General features: G+C 44.0%; 1 long non-coding RNA gene across 1 annotated transcript; it reads left to right on the top strand.

Annotated features, from left to right (window-relative positions):
• Positions 1-17,275: 17,275 nt before the first annotated feature.
• Positions 17,276-17,887, top strand: LOC309527764. The gene is made up of 2 exons (XR_014217342.1): positions 17,276-17,387; positions 17,682-17,887. It is a non-coding gene; the product is annotated as an uncharacterized lncRNA (long non-coding RNA).
• Positions 17,888-19,996: the final 2,109 nt, after the last annotated feature.

Here is a 19,996-nt window from a genome sequence, read left to right as displayed (position 1 = left end):
CTTGAGAATATCACGTGCACAGGCTGATCCTATGCATGTTCCCACAGTACAGGTAACTCCCAATTTGCGCAGGGTTATGTCTCGAAGGCACCGCGCACCTCAGTGAAATCATGTGTATTTGAAACACTGTTGGAAAAGCCTGCAAGCACCCTCTAAACCTCCGGAAACCCTAGGAAAGCTCTTTAAAAAACTAGCAGCACTTACCAGACAACCAAACTCCACCCCAATCGTTCCCGCCAAGCCCCCTTTGTCATATTTGCACTCTCCACAGGCCTCAACGATCGGTGCAAGGGCTCCTAAGATTGCACTTGCAAAAGCTTGTGGGATTGCTAGGTGCTCTTTTCATGCCGTTTTTGCCCCCTTTTGTGTTCTTTTAGGGCTGTTTTTGCCCTTTTTTTTAGTCACTTCCGGGTTTGGCACAATGCACACGTGCATAAATTGGGAGATGCCTGTAGAGTCTTCAGTGGGGTTGGCTTCCAAGTAAACGTGCATGGCGTTGCATGCAATAAGAACTAGTGGCAGAAGAATGTAAAAAGAACGCTGCTGGGTCAGGCAGAGGGCTCATCTTGTCCAGCCTCCTGTTCACACAGTGACCAACCAGATGTATATGAGAAGTCGGCAAGCACCGTAAGACCTGTTATGAAGCAAATTGAAGCCATTCCTTCAGGGCAAATCTAGCTAGGATGTTAAATGTGTTGTGGCAGTTAATAATAATAATAATAATAATAATAATAATAATAATAATAATAATAAAGAATTTATTATTTATACGCCACCACTCTGGGTGGCTCCCAACAAAGTTTTTAAAACGCGGTAAAACATCATGATTTTTTTAAAATAAAAATAAAAAATGGGTTAATTTGGATGCAGATAGTGGTTTTGACTGAGTGGCATAGGAAGGGACAAAGAGGTTAAGAGCCTCCTCCCACTAAGGTAATATTAATACAGAGGTACCTTGAGTCATAAACGCCTCAGGTTACAAATGCTTCAGGTTACAAACTCTGCTAACCTGGAAGAGTTACCTTGAGTTGAGAACTTTGCCCCAGGATGAGAACGGAAATCGTGTGCCCCATTAGCGAAAGCACGCCTCTAGTTAAGAACAGTTTCAGGTTAAGAATTAACCTCCAGAATGAATTAGGTTCGTAACTAGAGGTACCACTGTACAGATCAGGCCTCCTTGCAGTTGCTTTTGCATTTTAAAAAAATGCAAAGATGCATTTAAAGATACCTCTCATCTGCCAAATTTTGGCTACCATTAAAGGGCAGCAAACGGTCAACTATTATATAATATTATTTATTTTTCATCTTTAGGTGTTCAGTGAACTTTCCATCTGCATGCCAAAATGTGAATGGAAGGGCTCCTTCCATTTGCAGATGGGACTCCCAATATATCGGAGGCATAGCTGTCAACTTTTCCCTTTTCTTGCAAGGAATCCTATTTGGAATAAGGGAATTTCCCTTAAAAAAACGGGAAACATTGACAGCTATGGTCAGAGGTTCCCAGTCTACTAACTTGCTGCTCCCATGGGTGGAAGAGGCCCAAGACAATTTTTGGTGTTGCACCCCACTGTTTCAGAGGGCACCACCCAGAGCAGATTTTCAGGGGTTTAGGGGGTACCAGAGAGAAGGAGGAACCACCAGAAATCACAAACTTTTGGTTACAACGCTATGGAGGCAACAGAAGAAGGAGAAGGAGATGGGAGTGGAAGAATATGCATTTATTAGTTACATGCATTTAGATGGGAAGCCAAAACTCTGCATGTTTGCTCTGGAGTAAGAAGTCCTACTGCATTTAATGACTCATACTTGTGGGAATGTTCTGGGGTGCAGGAGAGGATATATTGACTAATTATATCCTTATCCAACTTGTGCTAACAAGTTCCCAAAATATCAGCAGAGTTTATAGACATTCCCCTTCAAGTTCGCAACGGTAACGTGTGCACAGGTTCGCTAGAACCTCTATAATAATTACTCTGGTAATTTCCCCTTTGTTCCCTCTTAAAATACAAGACACAACACAGTCTTTATAAAAGTATAAAAGAGTTTACTCACGATCTGTTCACAATATGATCCCAGACGGCAGACAGGCTTAAAAAGGTAAAATACACTTAGAATCTATCTTATAGGAAGATAGCCCTCTCCTCTCTTGGCTGAGAGCCAAGAGGGCATCCTGCTTCTTCGAAAGGTGATGGCAGAGAGAGAGAGATGGCTGCCTGCTCTGTGCTTTTCTCATTACCTGCACAGGTGAGGCCACACCCACCTCTGGTCACATGCGGAGGAAGTCCGTCCCCAGGAAGTTTACCTGCTTGATGGACAGACATCCCTCCCCATGTTGTAGCATGTACACTCTAGGAATGTTGTCATTGACTGCTCCTGTGTTTACATCCCACATACCCCTTCTCAGGCAATACAACATATACAAAACATAAACAACTTTATTCAACCACCCAGAGTCCCAGCTTGACACGTAGATTCTGGAAACTCTCTCTTGGTAGGGGTTTCGTCAGGATGTCAGCAGTCATCTCTTGGGTGCTGCAGTAGGATAGTTCCACAAGTCCATCCTGGATCATCTGGCGTATGTAGTGGTATTTAACCCCAATGTGTTTTGTTCTGGCCAGGAACTTCTCACTCTGCGTCAGCTTCAGGCAACTTTGACTGTCCTCTAGCAAGCTGACAGGCCCTTTTCTCACCAACCCAAAGTCCTTTATGAGTTGATCAAGCCAGGCGATCTCTCTGCAGGCTTCTGTTGCTGCAACGTATTCTGATTCTGTGGAAGATAATGCTACACAGCTCTGTTTATAACTGCCCCATGCAACAGGTCCATTCCCAAACATAAAAACATGACCACTTGTTGATTTATAATCAGCATTATCCCCAGCCCAATCAGTATCAGTATACCCAACCAACTTAGGGTCTCTGACGGCTGGTAACCTTAATTTACAATTCATGGTACCCTTCAAATATCGCACCACCCTCTTTACACCTGCCCAATCATGCTCAGTGGGAGAATTCACTTTTCTGCTAAGAATCCCCACAGCATTAGCTAAGTCAGGTCTACATGTGGTAACTAAATACAAAAGTTTACCAATCGCCGACCTGTAGTCATTGTTGTCTGGCAACTGCTTCGAATCCTGCTGATTCTTCAGGAAGTCAGTAGCCATCGGTGTAGCAACTGGATGTGCGTCTTGCATCTGCATGTGCTCAACTAGCTCGTGGATCTTCTGTCTTTGGCTGAGAAGAAATGAGCCGTCCTCTTCTCTTTCCACCTGGATCCCGAGGTAGTACTGGACATCTCCTAGCTCCTTGACCTCCACCTCCTTGCTAAGGTGTTTTACTATCTGTGTATAGTCTTTCTCACTTGCTGTGGCAATAATCAGGTCATCAACAAATGCTAGGATATATGAGAATTGTCCATTATTTGACTTACTGTACAAGCACTTGTCAGCGTCGCCTTGCTTGTACCCAAGTTGCGTCAGCATTTTATGCAACTTCTGGTTCCAGGCTCTGGCAGCCTGTTTAAGTCCATAAAGTCCTTTCTGCAGCTTGCACACTAGATGTGTCTCATGTGGTTTTACAAAACCTTTGGGCTGCTTCATGTAAATTTCCTCTGAAATCTGCCCATGTAGAAAAGCGGTAGCAATGTCAATGTGTTTCACCCTCATTTTCTTGGAGGCTGCAATGCTTAAAAGCATTCTTACGCTGCTGTACCTCACAGTTGGTGCAAAAACGTCATCATAGTCTTCACCAAAACGCTGTGAAAATCCCTGTGCCACAAGTCTAGCTTTGTAGCGCTGCACTTCTCCTTCTGACCCCTTCTTAACCTTGAAAACCCATTTACTGCCAATGGCCTGCTTACCGGGAGGCAGCTCAGTGAGTGTCCAGGTCTTGTTCTGATGCAGTGCATCCATCTCCTCCTGCGCGGCCTTCCTCCAGAGACTGGCTTCTGCAGCTGGCATCTCCTGTATCTCTTCCCAAGTGGAAGGTTCCTGTGGAAACGCCGACCCTGCAAAGTAGGACAACCGTAATGGTGGGACACCTTTGTTGGTTCTGGATGAGATCCTGACCTCTGGTACTGCGACCGCATCAGCTTCCTCATCCTCCTCCAATGCAGGCATGTCCCCATCTGAGTCCTCATCTTCGTCTCTGGTGCTGCCAGGGTTCTGGTCCTCTGCGTCTTCTGGTGCGTCGCCTGTAGGGGGCGCTGTAACGCTCGAAGGCAGATAATTACTTTGTGGGGTCTCAAAAGGGAAATATACAAACTCTTGAGTCCTTTCTGACTCATCTGAAGAATCCACAACAGTGTTCTTAGTGTCTACTTTTCCATACTCATCAAAATAAACCGCATGGTATGCATTCGTCTTACCAGTTTGTAAGTCCATAATTCTGTATCCTTTGCCTCCAGAAGCATATCCCACAAGGATACCTGCTTTTGCCCTGGAGTCAAGCTTGTGTCTGCGTTCCTTGGGCACGTGGAAGTAACACGGACTTCCAAACACACGTATGTGCGACAGATTGGGAGCTTTCCCATGCCAAAGTTCAAATGGTGTGCGCTCTGCACCTTTAGTTGGCAGTCTATTCTGCAAATAGACCGACGTGTACACTCCTTCGGCCCACAGCTTGTGTGGCAAACGTGCATCCTTTAGCATGCACCTTGTCATGTCCATAATGGACCTAAACTTTCTCTCAGCTATGGCATTCTGCTGTGGTGTGTAAGGAATTGTGGTTAAGTGTGCAATTCCTTCCTTGGCCAGGAGAGCCTGCATTTCGTTTGAGCAGTACTCACCTCCATTGTCACTCATTAACACAGCTGGAGCTCTCTGGAATTTGTTCTTGACCATGGCAATGTATTCCTGGAGCTTGTCCACTGTCTCACTCTTCTCTTTGAGGAAATATACAACACAAAATCTTGAAAAGTCATCCAGAAATATTAAAATATATCTATTCTTTCCCAGTGAGGGAACATTCATGGGTCCACATATGTCAGTGTGCACTATGTCAAGCACTTTGTTGCTTCTTTGTTCTGCACAACGTGGAAATGAAGGTTTTATAGCCTTCTCAGTAATACAGCTTATGCATTTTGCTGGAGCTTTGTTGCTCTGCTTTACCTGCAAACCTCTTACAAGATTTCTTTTCTGTAGATCCAGAATGACATTGGTGTCCCTGTGTCCAAGCCTTCTGTGCCACAGGTCCAGATCTGCTTCATCCTTCTGGCTGGAATGTGCCACTTTTGCAGACTGGTTCTCTGAAAGATCAAGTTCATATACACCATTTATTAGCTTTGCTTGAGCAAACACTTTGCCATTTCTAGTCACTTTACATTCTCCATTTCCAAATGTGATCTGGAAACCTTTCTTGTCCAAAGTGGACACGCTGATTAGATTGCAGCTCAGCTCTGGAACGTACAAAACTCTAGAGATTGTGTTCTCAATGCATTCATTGTTTATATTGCATTTCAGGCTCATGTAACCTGCACCTTTTGCTTTAACAATGTTGCCATCTGCAATCTCAATTTCAGATCCTTCTTCATCATTTATCTCATTAATCTCATTAAAATAGTCCTTTTTATATGAAAAATGCGAACTGGCACCTGAATCTAAAATCCATTTGTTACGTTTATTTTCACGATTCTGGACAGCTAAGTTCCTTTCTTGCAGTAACCATGTGCATTCACATTTCCCCTTCTTTTCCCCTTTTGGCTGAAAGGGGTGGGGTTTCTTTGCCTTAGGAGCTCTGCAGTTCTTTGCAATGTGTCCTTCTTTGTTACAATTAAAGCAAATCACTTTCTTAGGCATCTCTTTGGACTTTGTACATTGCCTAGATGCATAACTGCTGTCCTTGCTTCTAGCATTTCTCACTGGAGATTCAGCTCTATCTCTGCATTCTTCTTTTAAATAACCAATCAAGTCTTTAAAAGTCAGACCTTGTCTATGAGCCATCAAACTTACAAATGCGCTAAAACGTGGTCCAAGTGATGATAACAAAAATGCTATCTTTGTATCCTCATCAAAAGCTTTGGGAGTCAGATCAATTCTTTGAATAATCTCAGTAAACTTGTTGATGTGCTCTGTGAATTCCTCTTTTGAATTCATCCTCAATCTGGTTAATTTACACACCAAGTTTCTGAAGCTGTTTATGCTAGATTCTCCATACACGCGCTCAATATCTTTAAAGATTTGAGATGCATCATCTGTACTATTTATTAATGATAGCTGCTCATCACGAAGTCCACTCAAAATTATGTGTCTAGCTTCGCTGTTCATGCGTTTCCAAGCACTTATTTTGGCTAAATCTTCCTCAGATGATCCTGTAGGCTGAGGCTTTAAAGCTTCCAAAATATGCTTATAATCTAAACATGCTATCAAGCGCTGCTTCCAGTGCATGAAATTGTACTCATTCAGCACAGGCATTCCTAGCTTTGCATCACTATCAAAAGCTGCTCTAGCCATCTTAAAATCCAAAATTTGAAAATTCTTCAAAATTTCAAAATTTCTCAAATTTTTAAAATCAAAATCTCAAAAATCTCAAAATACAAAACAATTCTTCACTGCCTTGGGTCACTGTGAACTCTGAGGGAAGGGGGGGTTGCTTAATCCCCACTGCACAATGGAACAAAGGACCATGTGCTTACCAGGAAGTTAACTCAGAAAAATACTACTCAACTCAAAATCACAATCCAATGCAATCCTTCAAAAATACGCAGAAATATGCAATACTGGGGCCACTAACCCTTTGTGGGAATGTTCTGGGGTGCAGGAGAGGATATATTGACTAATTATATCCTTATCCAACTTGTGCTAACAAGTTCCCAAAATATCAGCAGAGTTTATAGACATTCCCCTTCAAGTTCGCAACGGTAACGTGTGCACAGGTTCGCTAGAACCTCTATAATAATTACTCTGGTAATTTCCCCTTTGTTCCCTCTTAAAATACAAGACACAACACAGTCTTTATAAAAGTATAAAAGAGTTTACTCACGATCTGTTCACAATATGATCCCAGACGGCAGACAGGCTTAAAAAGGTAAAATACACTTAGAATCTATCTTATAGGAAGATAGCCCTCTCCTCTCTTGGCTGAGAGCCAAGAGGGCATCCTGCTTCTTCGAAAGGTGATGGCAGAGAGAGAGAGATGGCTGCCTGCTCTGTGCTTTTCTCATTACCTGCACAGGTGAGGCCACACCCACCTCTGGTCACATGCGGAGGAAGTCCGTCCCCAGGAAGTTTACCTGCTTGATGGACAGACATCCCTCCCCATGTTGTAGCATGTACACTCTAGGAATGTTGTCATTGACTGCTCCTGTGTTTACATCCCACAATACTTAGGACAGAATCTGCAACAAAGATCTGCTCTGCCAAGCACACATTCGCACCCCTGTCTCAGCGACATCTATGCTGGCTTGATGATGTCCACAGAATGGAAGATGGCAGGATCTTCAAGGATGTGCTCTACGGGGAGGTGGCTTCAGGCACCAGGTGTCAGGAGTGTGTGCAGGAGCCGATCCCTGTGACCAGTAGGGCTTCACAGGACCGGAGCTTTCCTAAGTTTGTTCTGGAGAGGCAAGGCGCGGCCGCACAGGTGAGGCCGCTTGGTAACTCACTGCACCTGGTGGCAAGAGCCGGGAAGGCATACAAGGTCAGCATTTCCCTTTGGCTTTTTGCCACAGCAACTCATTTCCTGCCTTGCTGCTTTTGGCTTCTTGCTTCCTGATCCTTGGACCTTGCCTCCTGACCTCCTTGGCTCCTTGCTTCTTGATCCTTGGACCCTTGACTTCGTGACTCCCTGCCTCCTGACCTCAAGCCCCTGGCTTCTAGACTCTCGTTCCTGCTCCCACCCTGCCATCTTGCCCCCGGTCCAGACATCTTCAGCCGGGACTTCGATTGCCCGTAGACCGGACCATGACACCAGGACCATTGGCAGAACAACAAAGATGTCTTCAAGCATGACATGAAGGCTGCCAACATCAACCCCACCATATGGGAATCCCTTGCAGATGACCCCAGTGCCAGGAGACAGACAGACAGGTGGTGCATTCATAGCAGTGACCAGAGGAGGAATTGCCACTGGGAGGAGCGCAGAGAGAAGAAACGCCATGGTGCATCTGCAGCAGCCCAACCGGACACCTTCATCTGCCCCACCTGCAACAAAACATGTCTCTCCCATATCGGTCTCTACAGCCACACCAGACGCTCTCCAACGGTTTGACTTCAGCCCCCAAAGGTGTCCTCTTCCACTCTTTCCTGAGACAGACATTGGATGCTCAGGTAAGCATACATAGCAATGAAGCCTTCATGATGATGCAGTATGGGGTGTGCTGAAGGTAGTTTCATGGACAAGTAAATAATATTTCAGATGCAAAATAAGTCCACAGTGTATCCCTCAAGTACAGTGGTACCTGCGGTTATGAACTTAATTGGTTTCAGAGGTCCATTCGTAACCAGAAACCACCCGTAACATCAGGTGCGCTTTCACTAATGGTGCCTCCTGCTGCCCGTGTGCAGCCAGAACATGACTTCTGCTTGCATCCCAGGGCAAAGTTCGCCACAAGGAGCACCTACTTCGGGGTTAGTGGAGTGCGTAACCCAAAGCGTTAATAAAGGGGGTGGTACGTTACACGAGGTACCACTTGTAGCCACACAAATAACTGTGCCCCTTTTAGTGCAAAGATCCAAGCTGCATGGCACAATAGTTGGATCTGGAAGCTACCAAATGTTTTGACATCTTAAAAACTAACATCCATCTTCTAGTTCATTTTGCTAGCCAGGGGAGAAGGTTCTAAATATTTTGTCCCTGTATTTTTCCGAAACATTTTGTGCACTCTAATGCATTCAGATTTTCCATTATTTTCCACATGATTTTACACCCCCAATCTTTTATTTGCTAGGTACCATCAATGCAGTTATGGAATCAGAATGTGTTTGTAACTTTTGTCATTGATGCTGGACACAAGTTCTTAAAGAACTGAAGTGCAACTGCAGACGTGGACATCAAAAAATATTTAGCAAAGGACATTCTCCTCCTTCCATTGACTGAGAATTAAAGGGCAGTCTTAAGGGGTGACATTTACGGATTTTAATATCTGCAAATCCTCCCATCCTCCGCAAACTGAAAGCTAACCTCACATTTCTTAGCTAGAAAAAATATATATACCTGTATATGAACAAGTATCCTGCCATGGTTTCATATATTTTTTCATGGTTTCATTTTTGAAAAGATTCCCTCTGCTTTTGTTCTAAGTCAACACAAATTCTCTAGTTGCATAATGCTGTTAAACTTTTTGTAAGAGTTTTCTCCCCAGACACTCTCTTTTCTGCAAACATTTTTTTAAAAAGTATTTGACAGTTTAGCATCATTGATCTTTTCCTCAGATGAATGCCAAATCTACTAATACAGAGTGGGGTTTTTTTTGCCCAAAACCTGATTAAATCTTTTAAGAGAACTGTACTTGCATAGCTTGGCTAGTTGCTATGACTTTAGAATTTCACGATGAGGCTTAATTAATCATATGGTTTGGTGCTGCCAATTTCCTATCCAGTTTGCCACCTGGGAAAAGGTGGCAAGGTCACCGTGTGGGGCTCTAGCTCCTGATTTAAACCCTTTTAGCTTTTCGATGTTGTGAGGCTTATAGCATCATTTTATACATAAATGACACAGCTAAATATTCCTTTAGCTCTATTAACATAAAATTAAAGGGCTGGTTCTTTTTTTTCTCCTTAGGAGATAATTAGTTGATACCCCATTGAAGTTCTAATTTATTTCCAAAGAAAAGCCCGTAATTGGACATTGTTCTTACCCAAACGCAGAAGAAATCTCATGTGTAAGTGGTTGGGTTCTATTTTTTCCCTTTTTTAAAAAAACATATGCAGGCATAACTAAGGATGCTTTAGCTGAATTTACTTCCAAGCATAGATTTGGCAAGCGCTGGTTGCCAAAGTCATCAAGTAGAGGTCATGTGATGAAGCCAAAACCAATACTTAGGCCACCCGGTTCCCTCCCTAGAGTTGATCACTGGGAGAGAAAATTGGAGATAATCACTGGCAAAATAAGTGTTCGAGACTACAGTAGCATACTGTTATTTGTCTGGCATGCCAGCTGTGGAGGCTGACCCATTAGGGTGAATGGGGTGTTGCCCCCACCAACCTCAGTCTGACCTCAGACAGCCCCCCACCTGCCTAGTATACTGTATTTATTATGTCCAGCTCAGGGGTGCTGTCAGTACCAGTCACCTTCCTTCTCAATCTCAATGTTGCTCTTGTAGAACTCAGCAGGGTGGAGAATGGGTACAAAACTAAAATTAGTTGGGTCCATCTGTCATTGGCTCTGGCTCCCTCTACCCTTGAGCTCTCTTTCTTCTGTCCCACCTGCCCCAATGGTCACCAGTCGCCACTGCATGCTTTTGTTGTTGTTTAGTTGTTCAGTTGTGTCCGACTCTTCGTGACCCCATGGACCAGAGCACGCCAGGCACTCCTGTCTTCCACTGCCTCCCGCAGCCTGGTCAAACTCATGTTTGTAGCTGTCCAACCATCTTGTCCTCTGTCGCCCCTTCTCCTTCTGCCCTCCATCTTTCCCAACATCAGGGTCTTTTCCAGGGAGTCTTCTCTTCTCATGTGGTGGCCAAAGTATTGGAGCCTCAGCTTCACGATCTGTCCTTCCTGTGAGCGCTCAGGGCTGATTTCCTTCAGAATGGAGAGGTTTGATCTTCTTGCAGTCCATGGGACTCTCAAGAGTCTCCTCCAGCACCATAATTCAAAAGCACCAATTCTTCGGCAATCAGCCTTCTTTATGGTCCAGCTCTCACTTCCATACCTCACTACTGGGAAAACCATGGCTTTAACTATATGGACCTTTGTTGGCAAGGTGCTGTCTCTGCTTTTTAAGATGCTGTCTAGGTTTGTCATCGCCTTTCTCCCAAGGAGCAGGCGTCTTTTAGTTTCGTGACTGCTGTCACCATCTGCAGTGATCATGGAACCCAAGAAAGTAAAATCTCTCACTGCATGCTAGCACTCTGCAATAACATACATTCACTTATAGAACAAATTAGTATGCTCAGGAACTCCCACAGATGGGGATAACTGCACTCATAGAATCGTAGAGTTGGAAGTGATCCCAATGGCCATTTGCTCCAACTCCCTGATATGCAGGAATCCTGTCCACAGCCATCCCTGGGTGGCCTCGAACCACCAACCTTCTGGTGAACTGCCAGACACACTTACTCATTGTGCCACAGACTCCCTAGTGAAGGGGGACATTGTAACAGACACAAGGGCTAAACCATTTTCTCGCCCATTTTTAAACAGTGTCTAAAATCACTCCCCTCCTGTATTTGGCACATTTTTTGGCGATTGCTTTGAAAGGGAATAAAACATTTCACTGATATAAGAAGCATTCTGGATGAGTTCCATTTGCGCTCAGTTATTTCAGCACACAGCCCAATCTAACTGACTGCATTGTGCTGTGATGTCATCACATTCATCACGTGATCCCCGATTGGCTGGGATCACTGTAGAATGGAAAAGAAGACATAGCCAGGGGCGAATGGGGGGAAGAATGCCAAAGCAGCAGCAGAACAAAGAAATTGTTGAGATTTCCATTCCACCTTAAGGAGCAGACGTGTGGAACTGTTGCATGTCACATGTCTGTTTACATTCCAGCACAGCTTGCTGGGAACTTCCGTTGTGTATAGCTTTTGTTTTCTGAACATGCCTTCTTCTGATCCCCCAAGATCCCTCAATGGAAGCAGCATTAAAGAACTATGCGCCAATATACTGTCCCCGAGCCCATCACTTCACTCTCACAATTTTGTGGGTAAATAGGGTTTTTCTTTTCCTTTCTGGAAGATATCAACCTGGGAATGAGTGCTAACCTTCCATTGTAGTTTGCCAGATTTTGAAAGTTCATCATGTGAAAGTTCAAATATAATGTGGAAATTAGCAGTTTGGAAGAAGAGAGCAAGCTGCTGTGTGAATGCAGCTGAAGTGGAACTTCTAGAGTGTGGTTGTGAGAAAGGTAAGGGGCAGGATACCTAAAGGGCATGAGAGGAAGCCTTGTAAAAGAATTTATAGGAGTTGTTCCCAATTGGTGGTCTGTGGACCCCTGCAGGTGGGGTTGGTGGCACCATTCACATAACAAAAACTACCATAGAAAGACCAACATTTTCACAAGTTAGGGCTTATAACAGTGTTTCCCAAACTTGGATCATCATCCCTGACCACTGATCTTGCTAGCTAGAGATGATGGGAGCTGTAGTCCAAACAGCTGGAGACCCAAGTTTGGGAAACACTGTTATAAATTGGCAGGACCTTGCAGGATCATCAGTGTTAACCTCATGTACCTAGAGCATTCCTATCAGACCCATGTCTTCCTTTTCTCTTGAAAGCTGCTGAGTGTCTTGGGTACAGTGTTGGCAGTGCTTTGCTCAGGAGCCATCCTTCCATCGTCTTCTACTTCTTCTTCTTCTTTTAAGCCAGTGCAATCAGTCCCTCAAAAGCCCAGTGTGGAGGATTAATATTTTATGCATGAAATGTTCCATGTACAGTAGTGACATAATAAGAAGAGGCATTTTATTAGTCTGTGCATGCAAGAAGAATGGATTACAGAAACAGGAAGTGTGTAACCACCTGCATCGAGATGCCATTTTATTAACACCCAGGTTGCTCATTTTATGGACAGTGGACTTCAGCCTTTCCAGCTTCCCTTTTTTCAATAATCTGATTTCATTTTCTTTGCCAAACCCCATCTAAAGAGAAGCACCTCGTTTGGGTCCTCCTCCTCCTCCTCCTCGCAATGCATATCTTGAGCAGAAAGCAACCCATGTGGAAAGGCTCTGAGCAAAGAGCTACAGCTGCTGCCACTTACGCTCCAGAGCACAATTTTAGGAATTAATAGCTTCTAATCCTGAAAAATAATATAGATACAGAATGGTGTTAGATTCCAAGCTGCCAAGATGAAGTCTCTTGCTTTTACTTCATAAATATGTTTATAAGAGGATGCCCTAATCTCTTTAAGAGTAAGGAGAAGCAGAAAAAGCTGCTGAGATCCCACTCTGTGTTAGAAGCTGAAGTCATCAAGCGACTGAAAGCTCTTCACTGACATTAAGGGCAAACTGTGTTGCTTCTCGATTTCAACCAATCAATCAATCCATTTGTTGTGTATAGCCAAAGGCCTTTACAATGTACAGCAGAGGACAAGAGCAAGGCTTTCCTCTGAAATGGCACAATGTAGCCTATAAAAGTTTACTGCATCAGAGCCGTAGCTAGGTGATCTTGCGCCCCTGGCAGAACCACCCAGATTGTGCCTCCTCAGTAAAGGTAAAGGGACCCCTGACCATTAGGTCCAGTCGTGACCGACTCTGGGGTTGTGGCGTTCATATCGCTTTATTGGCTGAGGGAGCCGGCGTACAGCTTCCAGGTCATTTGGCCAGCATGACTAAGCCGCTTCTGGCGAACCAGAGCAGCGCACAGAAATGCCATTTACCTTCCCGCCAGAGCGGTACCTATTTATCTACTTGCACTTTGACGTGCTTTCGAACTGCTAGGTTGGCAGGAGCAGGGACAGAGCGACGGGAGCTTACCCCGTCGCAGGGACTCGAACTGCCGACCTTCTGATCGGCAAGTCCTAGGCTCTGTGGTTTAACCCACAGCGCCACCCGCGTCCCATTGTGCCTCCTAGTCATGGACAAATTAGCTCTTCTTTCTGCCTCTCCTCTACCCCCCCATTCAATTCACCCTCTATTTAAAACCATTTCTTATGAGGCAATAGTCAATATTTATATTTTTGGATATATTTTAAAGCCTATTTTGTGTCCCTCCCATTGCCTGCACCCCTGGCGGGGCCCCACCTCACCACCCCCTAGCTACAGCCCTGTACAGCATAAATGTTTGAAAGCATTAGCGTAGCTGGAACCGAGCTTCTTAGGTGAACCAGCAAATTTGGCTACCAGGTGTGTAATTTGTAGATCTTTATTAACTAAGAGTTCAACAGTCACTTCCTGTGGGGATCGGCCTGAGAACCAGTTGAGAAAAGGCAACAGAAATTTTTTATCTGGGCATTAGGGGCAAATTAGCAGGTAGTGCATGATATCCTCAACCTGATTGCATCCATAACTGGGAAGACAATTAGAAGATGCTTCTTCGGTGTGGATAAGAATCCAATCCTGCTCCTGCCATTTAACTTCAGGGACTCATAAATAGTTTGTGTTTTGGTAACTGTGAATGAGCTTGCTGCCCTCGTTTCAAAATTACAGGCTGCCAAAGACTCTTCCATTGATAATGGACTTTCAACAAACTACTTTCTTGCCTATAGGAAGAAAGTTGCAACCCCATCCCATGATGTCTAAGTGCTGAAACCATTCAGCAGTTGCAGAACATGAATAATAAGACTCCTTCCCCACCTGTGCTGTGTATTCTGCTGCCCAAGTGTTAGGACATTGGAAGTTGGGATGCATGTTCTATTATATACTTGTTGTTGTTGTTATTTAAATGCTAGGATCAAATCCCTCTAAAAGCAAGAAACTTAATACACACTCCAGTACCTGGGTTTTTATAGAAAATCAAATCAGGTGAAGAGATTGCTCTTCCAAAACACAAAAAATCTCTCCCAAACGTGTACTAGTCAACACTTTGGCTTCACTAGTTGTCTCTGAACTAAGGAACAACTTCCACAAAATCTATTGACACCTCATTCCCACCCCTTTCTTCTTAGGGTAAACTATGGCTGCATTCAGACGTAACTTTTTCCCACTTTTCTGATGTTTCCTTACCTGATAAATTCCATGTTTTATCTGATCGTAAAAGCTACTTCTGAAAATCTGGGGGGATCCAGCAGAAGTTTGGGGCTCATTCTGTGTTACTTGGTTTGAGTCAGGGGGGAGGATCTGTTAGCCTCCCTGTTAACGCATTGGGGAGTTTTGTGCTGTAATTCTGCCGTTTTCATGGATCATACCATGTGACAAAACTGGGGGCAGTATTCCAACAGTTATTTCCGACTGTTTTCATGGGTAAACAATGGTGGAACAGAAGCATGCTTGTGCAGAAAGGGTGGCAAGACATCTAGTTATGTCTGTTGTTGTGTCACACCACACCCACTAGTGTGAATGAAATTTAGTGGTGTCATGGCAATCAAAAAACTAGTTCCATAATGCAAGTGTAAAAGGAATATTGGAAACTGGTCCAGAAGCACTAGAATTATAACCAGGAAAGCTAAAACAGCAATAGCAGAAGGCTGATTGCTGAAGAATTGATGCTTTTGAATTATGGTGCTGGAGGAGACTCCTGAGGGTCCCATGGACTGCAAGAAGGAAATGAAGGAAATGGCAACCTTGAGTGCTCACTGGAAGGACAGATCCTGAAGCTGAGGCTCCAATACTTTGGCCACCTCATGAGAAGAGAAGACTCCCTGGAAAAGACCCTGATGTTGGGAAAGATGGAGGGCACAAGGAGAAAGGGACGACAGAGGACGAGATGGTTGGACAGTGTTCTCAAAGCTACCAGCATGAGTTTGACCAAACTGCGGGAGGCAGTGGAAGACAGGAGTGCCTGGCCTGCTCTGGTCCATGGGGTCACGAAGAGTCGGACATGATTAAATGACTAAACAACAACAAAACAGCAACCCCCATGTCTGAATGAAGCCTACATGCAGTCATAGAATAGTAGAATTTTAGTTCTGGAAGGTACATCAAAGGTCATACAATGCAATGCCCTGCAATGAAGCTGCAGTTCCTTCAGCTTCTCCTGGTATGTGCCCAATTGCATCCCACCATAAATGGAGATGTTTGTGCAGCTACTTCCAATAACACTTATCATAGCTCCACACTGAATCGTTGGGGATGGCATAGTGAAGAACATGGCTTCACCTTTGTTGTAGACAGCATGATTTTGGCCAACTGGGTGGCACATGATGGGCATTCTAGATTATGCAAGGAAGATCTCAAAGAAAAATGTGCATACAGAATGTTTCCCTTCATAGGTAAAGGTAATAAACACCTGCATGGATCTCTGGATTTCATCCAGGTTCGAACAACCACTTTACTGTGTAAAACACCCTTCCTTAGACTAGGGACTCCAGATCATGGAAACATAGAATTGTAGAGCTGGAAGGGACCGCAAGGGTCATTTAGTCCAATCCCCTGCGATGCAGGAATCTCAGCTAAAGCATCCATGACAGATGATGGATTACATTTTTCATGATATTCTACTCAATATTAATCCAGGGTAGATTCCAATGTATAGTTAGCAGAGTAAAAACTTACACGTTGCAGGATTCTCTCTCTCTCTCTCCCCCCCCACCCAATAAACCAGAGGCAATTGCATTTCATTCAGCAGAGCTTTACTGCTACTGAAGGCAAATGAGCATAATGGTCACAAATCCAATTCATTCAAGATTGGCACTGTGCATAAGAAATCCAGTTGCAGCAGACTTAACTTACAATAACTTCTAATAAGTCTAAACCTTAACACTAAGCATACTATGTACAGAACACCACACCAGAAGGAAGAGGGATAGAAAGAGAAAGTGAAACCCAGGCTCCTTCTGGTCCTACTTTTATAGTCAGCACGATGTTCACAGAAAGAAAGAAGAGAACCAGTTTAAACCAGCTGTACTCAGCTTCTCTGAAGGAATAACCCAAACATCAGGAACCTTCTACTTGTTTCTTTCACACAGAGAAGCTTCCAGAACCCTCTTGAATCAAGTAGAATAGGAAAGTGCTCGACACATCAGGTCAATACTTTCTGCACTAAGAAATGCAATCTGACACATTTCTCACTAGCCCCACCCATGGGAGCTGTAGTCCAGAACATCTGAGAGGGGCTGCTTTAAAGCAAATGTTTCAGTCAGATTCTAGAAAGACTACCTTTTAGCTGCCTCCAACCTCCCTTTTGTCATTTAGAACAGGCTTCCTCAACCTCGGCCCTCCAGATGTTTTTGGCCTACAACTCCCATGATCCCTAGCTAGCAGGACCAGTGGTCAGGGATGATGGGAATTGTAGTCTCAAAACATCTGGAGGGCCAAGGTTGAGGAAGCCTGATTTAGAAGAAATGAACAGGATAGGATGCACTGGAAAGCAAGGGATAGCATTGTCTCAATGCAACATCAGTTAATCTCCCTGGCCACAAAATCAGGATGAATGCTCCATCAATATGGCACCTGGAAGCAAGCTAGATGTAGATGTGCAGTCCCATCTAGAATCACTAGTTGTTGCACCTGGATAGTTTCACATCACAAGAGCTGGATGAGGACCTTTGATCTTGGCTGTGATATTTCCTCATTGTTTTCATTTTTGCAACAGGGCAGAACTGTACGTGAGAGAGTTCTCCAGAGGTGTGCCCCATCACTGAAATGCAGGAGTGATAACTGTCAGTGATCTTTGCCATTGACCTTGGCTTTGTCCAGCGTGAGTTTTCCACTCTTCACTAAACAAAAAATTAAAAATTAAAGCAAGGCTGTTGCTTTGTAGCTTTCGGTAACATGGACATAGTATGACGTGAGGCTGTCAAGGCTTTTTAACAATCATTAAAACCTTCCCCTGAGGGATATTTTCAATCAGACTGCATTACAGTCAGAGCGGACTTTGTGTGTTGAAACTTCACTTGCTTGTCAGACGGAAGCATCAGAAATGAGCTGCCTGTAATGTTTATGGTCCATTCAGTGAATTTGCTCTACATCGTAATAATCCTTCATTTCACAGGGAAGGTATGCCGACAGTGCTGGGCTGTTGAAAGCTGAGACCCTCTGGATTTTAACAAGAATCTATGGAGCACCCAAAAGTGAAGTTCGGCCTTCTCGCAACTATAAACCTCAGGTCCTTCATTTTGACCAAACTTGCTGCACAAATTTATTTTTAGCTTAATTGAAGCATAACCCATTCTCCTGAATAAAAACATTCAAAGCAAATACCTTCTTTCCTTGCCCCTGCCCCTGATTTTGCTGCTGTGAGGTCTAGTTGTTATTTCTGCTGCAAATAAGGAATACGCTAATTTGTTTTTAAAACCATGAATCATTGAAACACAAGCTTAGTAAAATCAAAGAAGATTTGTAGCTCTTCCAGAAGATGTGCAAGACAGTCATCGTAGGTCATTCCCTCCCCGCTGCAATAAAAACACAATACCCCACCGACTTTGTCAAAGAGTTTTTAAATACATTTTCTGCATGGGAGATGTAAATATCTTACTGAGTTGGTGCTTTGCTTTCATGCTAATTGTCTGAGGTCCAGACTGAATAACAAGTGGCCTTGCCTTTCATTGTGAATGCCTCACGCACTCCTGGCAAGAGCCAGAATCCATAAAGGTCATGTATCCAGTGTTGATTCAATGTCATTGTTACAAAATAGTCCGCTGCTGAAAGCCCCTCTGGCAACCAGTATTACCCGCCAGCCTGGACGTTCTTGGGGCAGGGATGTGTAGAAAACAAAGATTAGGAGAGGATGGTGTAGACATTGATGACATACCAGTCAGAATCCTTAACCGCTTAGAGAACGCAAAGGCATCTGGTACCTGCAAAAAATCCCAGAAGGTGGTTCATGTTACACTAGAGCAGCAAAAGACAAAGGGCCCCTCCAAACACAGCTTTCATTGTACATTCGGAATGATTGTCGCTCATTATGGAATTGGAGCAGCTATAAGTGATTTTGATTTCAGTGTTGTTAGCACCTGCATAAGTCACGGGGTAGACATACTACTTCCTTTCCAATCTGTGCACATCCTGTCTCTTCCTGCTGAAATCTCGCAACTTTTCATACCACAAATGAAAACAGCTTTGCTGTTGGAATGGTGTGTGGTTCTCTGGCTGTTGCTATTTTCAATCACGTTCCGGCAAATTCAGCCAATTAAAGCTGATTTGGAGCTCTTGCACAACAGACCAACTCCCCACTGCTGCCATCCCAAAAGTGACAGGGAAGTGATGGGGAAAATGCGCCGGAATGTGTGAGACAACAATTGCTTGGCGCAGCGTCTATAGACCTGCAAAACAAATCAGAATGAATACTCAGCATACAGCAGATGCCATCTCACCTCCCAACAAACTTTGTGCAAACAGGTCAGGATGGATGCTCAATAAAACAGGCCATCTGGAAGTGACCACCATGTGTTTGCTATGTGATTGTTTCATCACTGAGCTATGGTTCTTTTCTCTCTGGCCTTAAGTCTGTGATGGCCCATTCATACCTTTAAGACATCACAGGAAGTTTCAGTCATCTGGGGATAAACACACAGGCATGAAACAGGCCTTCTCGTGCAGCACTGCTTTTTTATTATAGTGATGTTGAGTGTGTGCGTGTACACACATACACAGCCTTGGGTTAACCACACATTACCCCTTTTTAATCCTCCTTGCATGCTTCCCCACCCATATCTTGTTTTACTTTGAATAAACTCTTGATGCTTCCGAAAGGTCAAGGGGGAGCGTGCAAGACAAAATGTAGAACAATTTAAAATAAAGATACCTTGAAAACCACCATCCAGTCGAATGGACGTGTAGGAACATCTTGGAATGGGTGGGAGCAGAGGGACATTGAAATGAAGCAAGCCCTGTTTGATGCAAAACATTGTTTCCCCCTCTGAATGTTCTGCTGAAAATGCACTTGACACGTTATACTAGTTGTGTGTGTTACAATGCGAAGATGCTTTTTACCTTGGAGGCGACATAAATTCAGCGTGATAATACAGAGCCTGCCAAGGCTAACACGTATTTAAATGCTGGCCTAATTGTAGCATGCAATCCACGTACATTAATGGCATGTAAATCGTTTGTATGCCAGAGGTGTCACAACCTTGTTGCTCCTTACCTTTCCCCCCCTCTCTCTCCAATGGTGTCAAACTTTTGTTTCATTCCGTGAATCAATGCTGTTTTCAGAGCTTGAGATCTTTCATTGTTTGCTCCGGGGCCTGCTGTCCCTGAAGTTAATCGCCCTTCAATATGGCTATTGTTGCCTTGCTGTTTGCCAGTGAAGAAGCCGCACAATAGGACTACTTTATACAGAGGGGGAAATGCATATACAATCAAATA

Source organism: Podarcis vaucheri (assembly GCF_965113315.1).
Source record: "Podarcis vaucheri genome assembly, chromosome: 1".
Lineage (NCBI taxonomy): Eukaryota > Metazoa > Chordata > Lepidosauria > Squamata > Lacertidae > Podarcis > Podarcis vaucheri.
Note: the sequence above shows the minus strand (reverse complement) of the source record. Positions and strands in the feature narration are given on the sequence as shown.